The sequence below is a fragment of the Prionailurus viverrinus genome, chromosome B2, assembly GCF_022837055.1.
Source record: "Prionailurus viverrinus isolate Anna chromosome B2, UM_Priviv_1.0, whole genome shotgun sequence".
NCBI lineage: Eukaryota > Metazoa > Chordata > Mammalia > Carnivora > Felidae > Prionailurus > Prionailurus viverrinus.
In genome coordinates this window covers 1711923-1722274 of record NC_062565.1, presented here as the reverse complement: position 1 = coordinate 1722274, position 10352 = coordinate 1711923, and the positions used below count along the sequence as shown (strand labels likewise).

The window sequence follows — 10352 nt, the reverse complement described above, 5'->3', positions numbered from 1 at the left end:
CCATGATTCATTTTGAGCTGATTTTTGTATAGGGTGTGAGATTTAGGCTGTTTTTGTTCTGTTTGACCTATGGACATCCATTTGTGCCAGCACCATTTTCTGAAAAGGCTATCCTTTCTCCCCTGAATTGCTTCTGCACCTTTGCAAAGAATCAGTTGGGCATTTCCGTGTGGACCTGTGGTCCACAACACTGAACTCTGTTTGCACCACTGTGGATGGTAAGCTTACATCAGGCTCATTGACTCCTCCTACTTTATTCTTTTTCATATTTTAGTTTTTCCCAGATCCCTTGGCTTTCCATATAAATTTTAGAAGAAGCTTATCTGTATCTACGAAAACTCCTTGCTAAGATTTGATAGGATCTGTATCAAACCTGATTATCAGTGTAAGGAGAACAGATCCCTACTGTGTTGTGTCTTTTAATCCATGAACACAGTGTGTCTCCATTCATTCAGATCTTCTTTGCTTTCTTCTATCAGGATTTGGGGAACCCAGTTCTGAATTGAAGTCCACCAATGAACTTGGAATCAGATTCTTTCCAGGTGCCTACCAGGAAGAACCCAACTGGCTGACACCTTGATTCTGGCCCTTGTGAAACCTGGAGTAGAGAAACCAGCTGGGTTAACTGGGACTTCTGAGATAATAAATTTAGGTTGCTTTAAACCACTGAGTTTGTGGTAATCTGTTAAGATGGCAGTAGAAAATGAATAAAGATAATAGAAGTGTCACCTGGGAACTTACTAAAAATTCAGATCCAGACCTACAGATACTGAATCTACATTTAACAGGATCCCAGGTGATTTGCTTACACTCATTTTTGAAAATCACTGGTAAAACTTTGCCTGCTGTAGGAGTGAAACAAACCGAAAAAGAACCCAGGTTTGAATGTTCAAAGAAAGAAATTTTAATGACCAGAAAAGAAAAAGAACACCTTATAAGGAACGCGGGCCAAAGACTCTGGGTTCAGAGAGTCTTATTTTCCCTGTACCAGTCAGGGTTCAACCAGAGAACAGAGGCTATCTGTCTAGCTACCTAACTACCATCTGTGTATCTATCAACAGGCTTATGCCTTTGGGGGACTGGCTAAACAGCCTTCATGAGACTCCAAAGCCCACAAGCAGGTAGTCAGGAAGGGAAGATCACAAGCCAGCAAATACCTGTGTCTGTTCGTTTGACATTTGTGACAAAGGTATCCTGTGGAAAGTGAGCCTGTGTGGAGTTGAACACACAGGGCTGGGTCAGGAGTCAACCAGAAGGAAGATCCAGGTACCTGAGACCAACCGGGTGAGCCAGCGGCTTAGCAACAGCACCTGTGTGCCACCTAGTGGCTGCGGCCTCCTGCCTGCCCGGTAACTCTCAAGGGACCATCTTTGCAGCCCATCCTAATTGCAACATACTCGAAAGAGGATTCTGGGGAGTGTAGTTTAGCTTGGCCAAGCTGACACAACATAAGCCATCAAAATCCACCCCTGTCAACGTGGTACCAATACCCATTTCCTTAACCATACTTAGTCGCCTAATAAAGACAGTTACAAAACTGCACTTCCGTCTAAACGATACTGGAATCCTCATAGAACCATCACCACACTCTGTCCTCAAGAAACAATACAAAGTCCCTCTCCCTCTCCTTACCCCTCCCCTACTTTTTTTTTTTTTTTGTCTTTGCTGATGTTCATCCATCTCCTACCTGATTCACTCCTTTTGAAACCCCATAACCCAAATATTGAGGTATAAAGTTAACTTTATATCGACATGTTACCAGCAACAGATGTTATGTTAAATAAGGAGAGACAACAAAAAATCTGGTTGATACACACAAACTTTCACAGCAAAACAAGAAAGTCATAACTACCACTGTGCTTTTTTTTGCAACTAGTCACATGGTCTTAACTGTTATTTGTAACAACGTTCTTTCACTATCCATTCCATGTTCCCATTGACCCAGCAATCACCTCAGCTGCTTGTGGTTCTCTGCCTCATGGAGTGACCCAAGCCTTCATTCCCAAAGAGACTGAGGCCCGTGCTGGGTTGTCATAGTCATCCACCGACGTTAACCACAGGTCGTATAGCACTAAAATATGCCCAGAAACTCCTGGATTCCTCCTTATTCTTCATTGTCTAGTACCAACCCACTTTCCCCCTGGGGTGATCAGTCACCCGAGCCAGTCTAGTGACACTTTGTTGATTCAGGGGCATTGTGGAGCCCAAAGCGGCCAGCTATCTATCAGTCTCAACTGCCAGTCAATGGAATCCTTGTGGTGCCAGGTGGTGTCGTCTAGGCGAGCATTCCTCCCTAGACCAGCAGAAACTAAGGTCAGTATCAGAAATAAAAATTTTGCTAGTGCATTTCTGGTAGGGGTAGAATGAGTGAAGTATCTTCTATTTCCACCCCTTGATTTCTGGACTTTTTGACCCTCCCTATGGGAGAAATAGAATCATATATTAGATGTTGATTTAGAGCATATATCGCATCCTGGAAAACAATACCAATTCTGCAAGCATGCCCACTTAGCTGAGCCATAATTGAGGCTTTAAAATGCCATTTTACTGTTTAATCAAGCCACGTGCTTCAGGATGATGAGGACTATGGTAAGACCAGGGAGATCCATGAACACAGTCCCAATGCCCACTTCACTTGCTATGAAATGGGTTCCCAGGTCAGAAGTGACGCTGTGTGGGGCAACTGGGTGGCTCAGTCGGTAAGCATCTGGCTTCAGCTCAGGTCACAATCTCACAGTTCATGAGTTCAAGCCCTGAATCGGGCTCTGTGCTGATAGCTCAGAGCCTGGATTCTGCTTCAGATTCTGTGTCTCCCTCTCTCTCTGCTCCTCCCCCACTCACACTCTGTCCTGTCTCAAAAATAAACAAACATTAAAAAAAAAAAGAAAAAAGAAAAAAAAAGAAAAGTGACACTGTGTGGAATACCATGATGGTGGATAAGACATTCTGTAAGTGCACAGAAGGCAGCTTCGGCAGAAGCACTGCAGGCCAGGAAGGCAAATCCATATCCAGAGTAAGTGTCTATTCCAGTGTGAACAAAACACTTCCCTTTCATGGTGGAAGCAGTTGAGTGTACTTAAGTAGCTGGCTGATCACACCGAGAAATGATGCATCCTGAGAGTTTAGTGTTGGTTTCTGTTGTTGACACATAGATTACTCAGCAGCGGCTCTAACAAGGTTGGCCTTGGTGAGTGGAAGTGAGCCCATGCGTAAACTCAATCCCTGCATCCATGGCCACTTTGTTCAGGATCCCATTAAGCAATGACAGGAGTATCTACGGAAAGAGGCTGACAACTATGACACAGGTCACCCTACCCACCCAATTATTAAAATCCTCCGCTGAGGTCACCCTTTGGTGAAACACTTAACGGTACATGTGTAACTTCATGTTCTTGCTCATTTGGAGAGGTCTATTCAGTTTTCCCCAGACCTCCTTCTAATGGTTCCTTGAACATTTCAGCCAAACCAAGAACCACAACCCAAAATTGTTAGACTCCTACTTCTGGCCATCTCTCTCCTAAACAAAATAAACAACCAGGGGCACTGCTTGAAGTTAGGTCTCCTGGGGGACTTCCTTTTATCACTGTTCTAGACTGTCCATCCCAGAGCAGGCCTATAGTGCTGCAATGGTCTACTTTTGTAGATGTCATGCAGATTCATCCGTAAACCAGGCCCAAGTTGTTTTCTTACTCCTTCAACTGGTCATAGAGAACTCCTCATGAGGCTATAGGTTCAGGCAAATAGAGAAGTAATGCAACAAGAGTAAAGGTCTTGAGTACTTGGGTCACTTCCTCATGCAACTTACACTTGTCCGCAAGACTGCTCAGGCCTGACCATATGTATACAACTTCCATTTAATAATGAAGCTGCTGTGCGTGCCCAATTTTAAGGCTTGGTATATCGGATAACATCCAATTCATGATGAACAGATCAGGTTACATGACAACTTAGTGGTCTGTGGCCAAACATTTATTCTCTAGTAAGGTCCAGTAGCAAGCCAACAGCTGTTTCTCAGAAAGAGAATAACTATTTGAAAAGAATGGCATGGCTTTGCTCCAAAACCCTAAGAGTCTGTTCTGTGATTAACCTATAGGGATCTGCCAATGTCCTTTTTTTTTTTGAAAGTTTTTATTTAAATTCCATTTTGTTAACACAGTGTAATATTAGTTTTAGGTGTACAATATTATGATTCAACATTTCCATACAACACCCAGTGCTCATCACAACAAAGTGCCCTCCTTAATCCCCATCACCCATTTAGCCCATCCCCCCCACCCAGCTCCCCTCTGGTGACCATCAGTTTGTTTTCTACAGTTGAGTCTATTTCTTGGTTTGCCTCTCTTTTCCCTCTTTGCTCGTTTGTTTTGTTTCTTAAATTCCACATGAGTGAAATCATACATTTGTCTTTCTCTGACTTATTTCACTTAGGATAATCCTCTCTAGTTCCATCCATCATTGCAAATGGCAAGACTTCATTCTTTTTTATGGTTGAGTAACATATATGTATACACACACACACACACACACACACACACACACACACACATATACATACTACATCTTTATCCATTCTTCAGTCCGATGGACACTTGGGCTATTTCCAAAATTTGGCTACTGTATATAATGCTGCTATAAACATCAGGGTGCATGTATCCCTTTGAATTAGCATTTTTATATTCTTTGGATAAATACCTTCCAGCAAATTGCTGCATGGTACAAGTAGTTCTATTTTCAACTTTTTGCCAACATCTGTTGTTTCTTGTGTTGTTGACGTTAGCCATTCTGACAGATGTGAGGTGATAGCTCACTGTAGTTTTGATTTTCATTTCCCTGACGGTAAGGGACGATGAACATCTTTTCATGTATCTGTTGGCCATCTGTATGTCTTCTTTGGATAAATGTCTATTCATGTCTCCCCACCCCACTTTTTCTTTAAAGTAGGCTCCATGCCCAGTGTGAAGCCCAAAGCAGGTCTTGAACTCATGACTCTGAAATCAAGACCTGAGCTGAGATCAAGAGTTAGACGCTTAACCAACTGAGCCACCCAGGCACCTTTTTTTTTTTTTTTTTTTTTTTTTTTTTCCCCTACTCATGTCTTCTGCTCATTTTTTAAACTGGCTTATTTATTTTTTTGGGTGTTGGGTTTTAAAAGTTCTCTATGTATTTTGGATACTAACCCTTTATCAGATATGTCATTTGCAAATATATTATCCCATTCCATAGGTTCCCTTTTAGTTTCATTGACTGTTTGCTTTGCCGTGCAGAAGCTTTTTCTTTTAAGTGTCCATGGTTTATTTTTGCTTTTGTTTCCCTTGCCTCACGAAACATATCTAGAAAGAAGTTGCTACAGCTTATGTTAAAGAGGTTACTGCCTGTGTTCTCTTCTAGGATTCTGATGATTTCCTGTCTCACATTTTAGGTCTTTAATCCATTTTTTTAATTAAAAAAAATTTTTTTAAATTTATTTTTGAGAGAGAGAGAGAGAGAGAGACAGAGTACAAGTGAGGGAGCAGAAGAAAGAGGGAGACACCAAACCCAAAGCAGGCTCTGAACTGTCAGCACAGAGCCTGACATGTGGCTCAAACTCACGAACCATGAGATCATGACCTGAGACGAAGTTGGACACTCAACCGAGCCATCCAGGAGCCCCAGGTCTTTAATCCATTTTGAATTTATTTTTGTGTATGATGTAAGAAAGTGATCTGGTTTCATTCTTTTGCATGTTGCTGTTCAGTGTTCCCAGCACTATTTGTTGAATAGACTTTTTCCCATTGGATAGTCTTTCCTGCTTTGTTAAAGATTAATTGACCATATAGTTGTGGCTTCATTTCTAGATTTTCTATTCTGTTCTATTGGTCTATGTGTCTATTTTTGTGCCAGTACCATACTGTTTTGATTACTATAGCTTTGTTTATATAACTTGAAGTCCAGAATTGTGACGCCTCCAGCTTTTTTTTTTTTTCAAGTTTGTTATGGCTCTTCAGCATCCTTTGTGATTCCATACAAATTTTAGAACTATTTATTCTAGCTCTGTGGAAAATGCTGTTAGTGTTTTGACAGAGATTGCACTGGGATATGCAGTGTTTTTAAGAAACATCTCTATCCTGGGGCGCCTGGGTGGCGCAGTCGGTTAAGTGTCCGACTTCAGCCAGGTCACGATCTCGTGGTCCGTGGGTTCGAGCCCCGCGTCGGGCTCTGGGCTGATGGCTCAGAGCCTGGAGCCTGTTTCCGATTCTGTGTCTCCCTCTCTCTCTGCCCCTCCCCTGTTCATGCTGTGTCTCTCTCTGTCCCAAAAATAAATAAACGTTGAAAAAAAAAATTAAAAAAAAAAAAAAAAAAGAAACATCTCTATCTAACACTGGATACGCTCTATTATGTGGGAGGAATTTCTAGTTCCTAAAAGAGCACTTAAAGGGGCTGTAATCTGGGGCACCTGAGTGGCTCAGTCGGTTAAGTGGCCGAATTCGGCTCAGGGCATGATCTTGTGGTTTGGGGAGTTTGAGCCCCATGTTGGATTCTGCACTGACAGCTCAGAGCCTGCTTGGGATTCTCTGTCTCCCTCTCTCTCTGCCCCTCCCCAGCTCATGTGTGTGCTCTCTCTCTCTCAATAATGAATAAATAAACTTTAGAAAGAGGGGGGAGGGCGTAATCCTACCTACTTATAAGGGAATCTGGAAAGTTTGGGTTATTTTAGACAGTAGTGAGCCAAAGATGGATTTGACTTAAATGGCCTTTAGATAAGCATGTAAAGAAATGGTCATTGGTAAAGGTTGGGTGCTACTAGACATCTAATGGGGAGGAAAGTAGGTGAAGAGACAAGTACTAGTATTTAGTGACTATCCTCTGTATGCCAGGTACTGTGCTGGGCTTGCATTTATGATGCTTATATTGATGCTTTAATTCCTACAAGTGGCCAATTTAGGTATTATATAATCTGTTTACAAATGAGGAAACTGAAGTTCAGAATAGTTCAGTGATATATGCAAGAAAAAAGGAAGAAACTAAAGCTTTTTTACTTAAACATAGGTCTCTAACTCCAAAATTCATATGCCTTTCACTACTTTGGCCAATTAACTGAAAGAAAGAAAGTAGCTGTAGATTGCAGGGAGGACTATCATTTAGGAAAACTAGATGGAGGAGGGAATAAAGGGGAAAAGGGGGGGTGAAAACGGCAGATAGTTACTAAGTGAGCAAGATGGCTGCCCTTCAAAAGGAGGGCAAGAGTTAAAAGGTGTCATTGTGAGTGCTGGCCTCCTATACCTACATAGGCATGCATTTTGAGGGAAATAGAATTAAAAAAATTTTTTTAACATGTATTCATTTTTGAAAGGCAGAGAGAGACGGAGCGTGAATGGGGGAGGGGCAGAGAGAGAGAGGGAAACACAGAAACAGAAGCAGGCTCCAGGCTCTGAGCTGTCAGCACAGAGCCCGACGCGGGGTTTGAACTCATGGACCTCAAGATCATGACCTGACTACAAGGGACACCAACAAGGATGATGTCTTCTGCCCCAAAAGCCATCTTCTCGGGGAGGTTTTACCCATACAGAGTTAGAAAGTAAAACACGTTGCTATCCAGGCCCCCAAATATATACATTTTTGGAGATGTAAATTTTAAATGATATTAATGACTGATTATTCGGCTAAATTATACTTCCTTATTTGAATATGTACAATTTAGTTGGTACATATATCTTTTAAACCCTCAAGTTATTCAGTGGATGCCTCAGAGTGATTGGATTTCTGTTAATAGAAAAAGTTACGTCCTAGCAATAATCCTATATAATTAATGTTTTGTACCTTCCCCAAAAGATATGTTAAGTGATTAAGGACTCTAAGTATGTTGAATTCCATCTTTTGCTAGTAACACTAAAAATGTGAAGAACATGAAAATGGAGTAGCTAAAATGTCAGAAAACAGAAAATTGTTAATCCCATTTGTCTCATTCCAAGTCCAATAGCAAATATCCCAGATCTGATATCCAAGTAAGTCCCAACGACTCCTACAAAACCCGAAACAATCAACCAGCAAAAATTCCCAGCAAACAAAAACAACCTAAGAGTGAAGCATGTGAGCTAAAGCATTCTCAATGAGATCACAAACACTCCATTTTCCTTTTCATTTCACATTTTAATTTCTACCTGCATTATTTCCAGGGAACAGAGTGTTGTGTTTTTTAGCTCTGTATTCCCTGAAAAATCCAATGTAACCTCAAGTCATTTGGCCACTGATGTTTGTGATGCTGAAATTGAATGCTGGGTAAAAATTAGTATAATAAAACAACCTAGAGTGCCTACTGGTGAGAGGCAAAAATGATTGCATTAGCACTTTCTGTCACTGCTAGCCATGTGGTTCTTTGCTATCTATGTTATACATACATACATACAATTAGCTCTCCTTTTTTCCCTGTTGCCCTAAAAGCCTCTCTCTGCTAAGAATCTCTACCTCCAGCGTCCAGCTCAGTGGCCTACTCAGAAGCATTTACTGACACAGCTTAACTAATCACAGAAAATCTGTTTCCTTTCTTTGTCATAAGGTTCTGGCAAGAACCTCATTCATTCATTCATTCATTCATTCATTCATTCGAGAAACACTGAGTTCCTACTATGTCCCAGGCCTGTTTTAGGCGCCCCAGATGCTGCCTGAACAAAATAGTAACAGTCGACACGTACAGTTGTTAACTCCCGCCAGGCACGGTTCTGGGCAATTTACATTTCTTACTCACGAGTTAAAAACAGACACGAATCTGCCGTCGGGGGCTCAAACCCATGTCGGGGTGGGAGTGAGTTGGCTGTGAGGCAATAAGCAACAGACAAAAACGAAGAGCGGGTTATAGAGGACACGAAGCAGTAGGAGCTGTATGAAGAGCAGTCGGGATGCACGTAGGACAGCCCTCCCTGACGTGACTCCTGAGTCCCGCAGGCCACGGAGCGGGGCCCGGACCCTCCACTCGTGGCCGAAGCCTCCCAAAGGCCCTGCCGCGGCTCCCCAGCCACCACGCGCGGTCCCGCCCCGGGCCGACTTCAGCGCGGGGCCGTCGGGGAGGGGCCAGGAGGGAAGGACGATGGAGGCCTCCCCGGGCCCGACCCCCAACTCCGCGCCCTCCCGGGGCTCCCAGCCCTACCTGCAGAAGACGGCAACCGAGAAGAGCTCCCGCGGCGCACATCCGGCCACCGCGGAAGCCGCCGCGCTTTGCGTCTGCCGGATGCGCTTCCGGGCCGCTCTAGGATGGCACGAAGGTCCCTAACTCGATGGTTGTCCTGAGGACGTTGTAGGGAGCGGCTGGCTGGGCCTAGCGGGCCACGGGATGCGGTTCTCCAGGCTCGCCCTCCCATTCCCTGCCGAAGCTGGCGCTCTGCACCCCTTCCTCCCGCGGACACTGGGGGCTCAACTCCGTCTGTAAGGTTCAGAAGCTTTCCTTATAGGGTTGTTTGCCCACTTGACCAGGCTTATTCTATATGGTCCTTTAGCAAGTAAGTGCTTTGTGAGTACTTGCTAGATAAAAATAGCGCCTTACCCCTACCGGCCTGTTACTTATCTGTCCTGCCTTTGATCAGGGACCAGCCAATGAACATGCAAGATCCACAAGAAGTGCCTTGCTCGTAGGAAATATGAGTGGGCAGCCCTGTTGATTCTTCTTCCTCCTCCTGGTTCTTTCTCCTTTCTCCCCCCTTCTTTCTGTTAATATACCCTGCTGAGAAAACAAACTTCCCACAGAAAAACTTTGTAGGGTATTAAATTCAATACTGGTGGGGACATGAGTCAAAGGATGACGATTTCAGCGTTTCGTTTCCTGGTTGAGAGAATACAGCGTAAGGAATCAGGTAGTACATTTAAAAAGCTAGTCTTGGGGTGTCTGGGTGGCTCAATCAGTTAAGCATCTGACTTTGGCTTAGGTCATGATCTCAGGTTAGTGAGTTCCAGCCCCACATTGGGCTCTCTGCTATCTTCGCAGAGTCAGCTTTGAATCCTCTGTGTTCCTGTCTCTCTGCCCCTCTCCCCTGCTCTCTCTCGCAAAAATAAAATAAACATTAAAAAAAAAAAAAAAAAAAAAAAAAAAAAAAGCAAGCAAGCTCAGAAACGTTCCAGAATTTAAACCAAGAAAACATGTGTTTCCTACTTCCATTTCTTGCCAGTTTTCTTCTTTTCAACAAATCTCTCAACTTCAGCACTATTTACATTTGGGGCTGAATAATTTTGTTGTGAGGGGCTGTCCTGTGCATTGTACCATCAGAAGTATCCCTGACCTCCACCCACTAGATTCCAGTATCTCCTTCCTCTCCCATCCCAACCACTAACTCACCTCCCCCAACACTGACCCCCCACCTTCCTGCCAACTGTGAAACAAGTCTCTT

General features: G+C 43.4%; 1 protein-coding gene across 1 annotated transcript in view; it reads right to left on the bottom strand.

The window, feature by feature from the left end:
- ZSCAN31 (zinc finger and SCAN domain containing 31) overlaps positions 1–9177 on the bottom strand; it is a 33905-nt gene extending 24728 nt beyond the window's left edge. The window contains exon 1 of the mRNA XM_047858531.1: positions 9122–9177. The gene's annotated coding sequence lies outside the window, so the exon portion shown is untranslated. The remainder of the gene's footprint in view (positions 1–9121) is intronic.
- Between the last annotated feature and the right edge of the window lie 1175 nt (positions 9178–10352).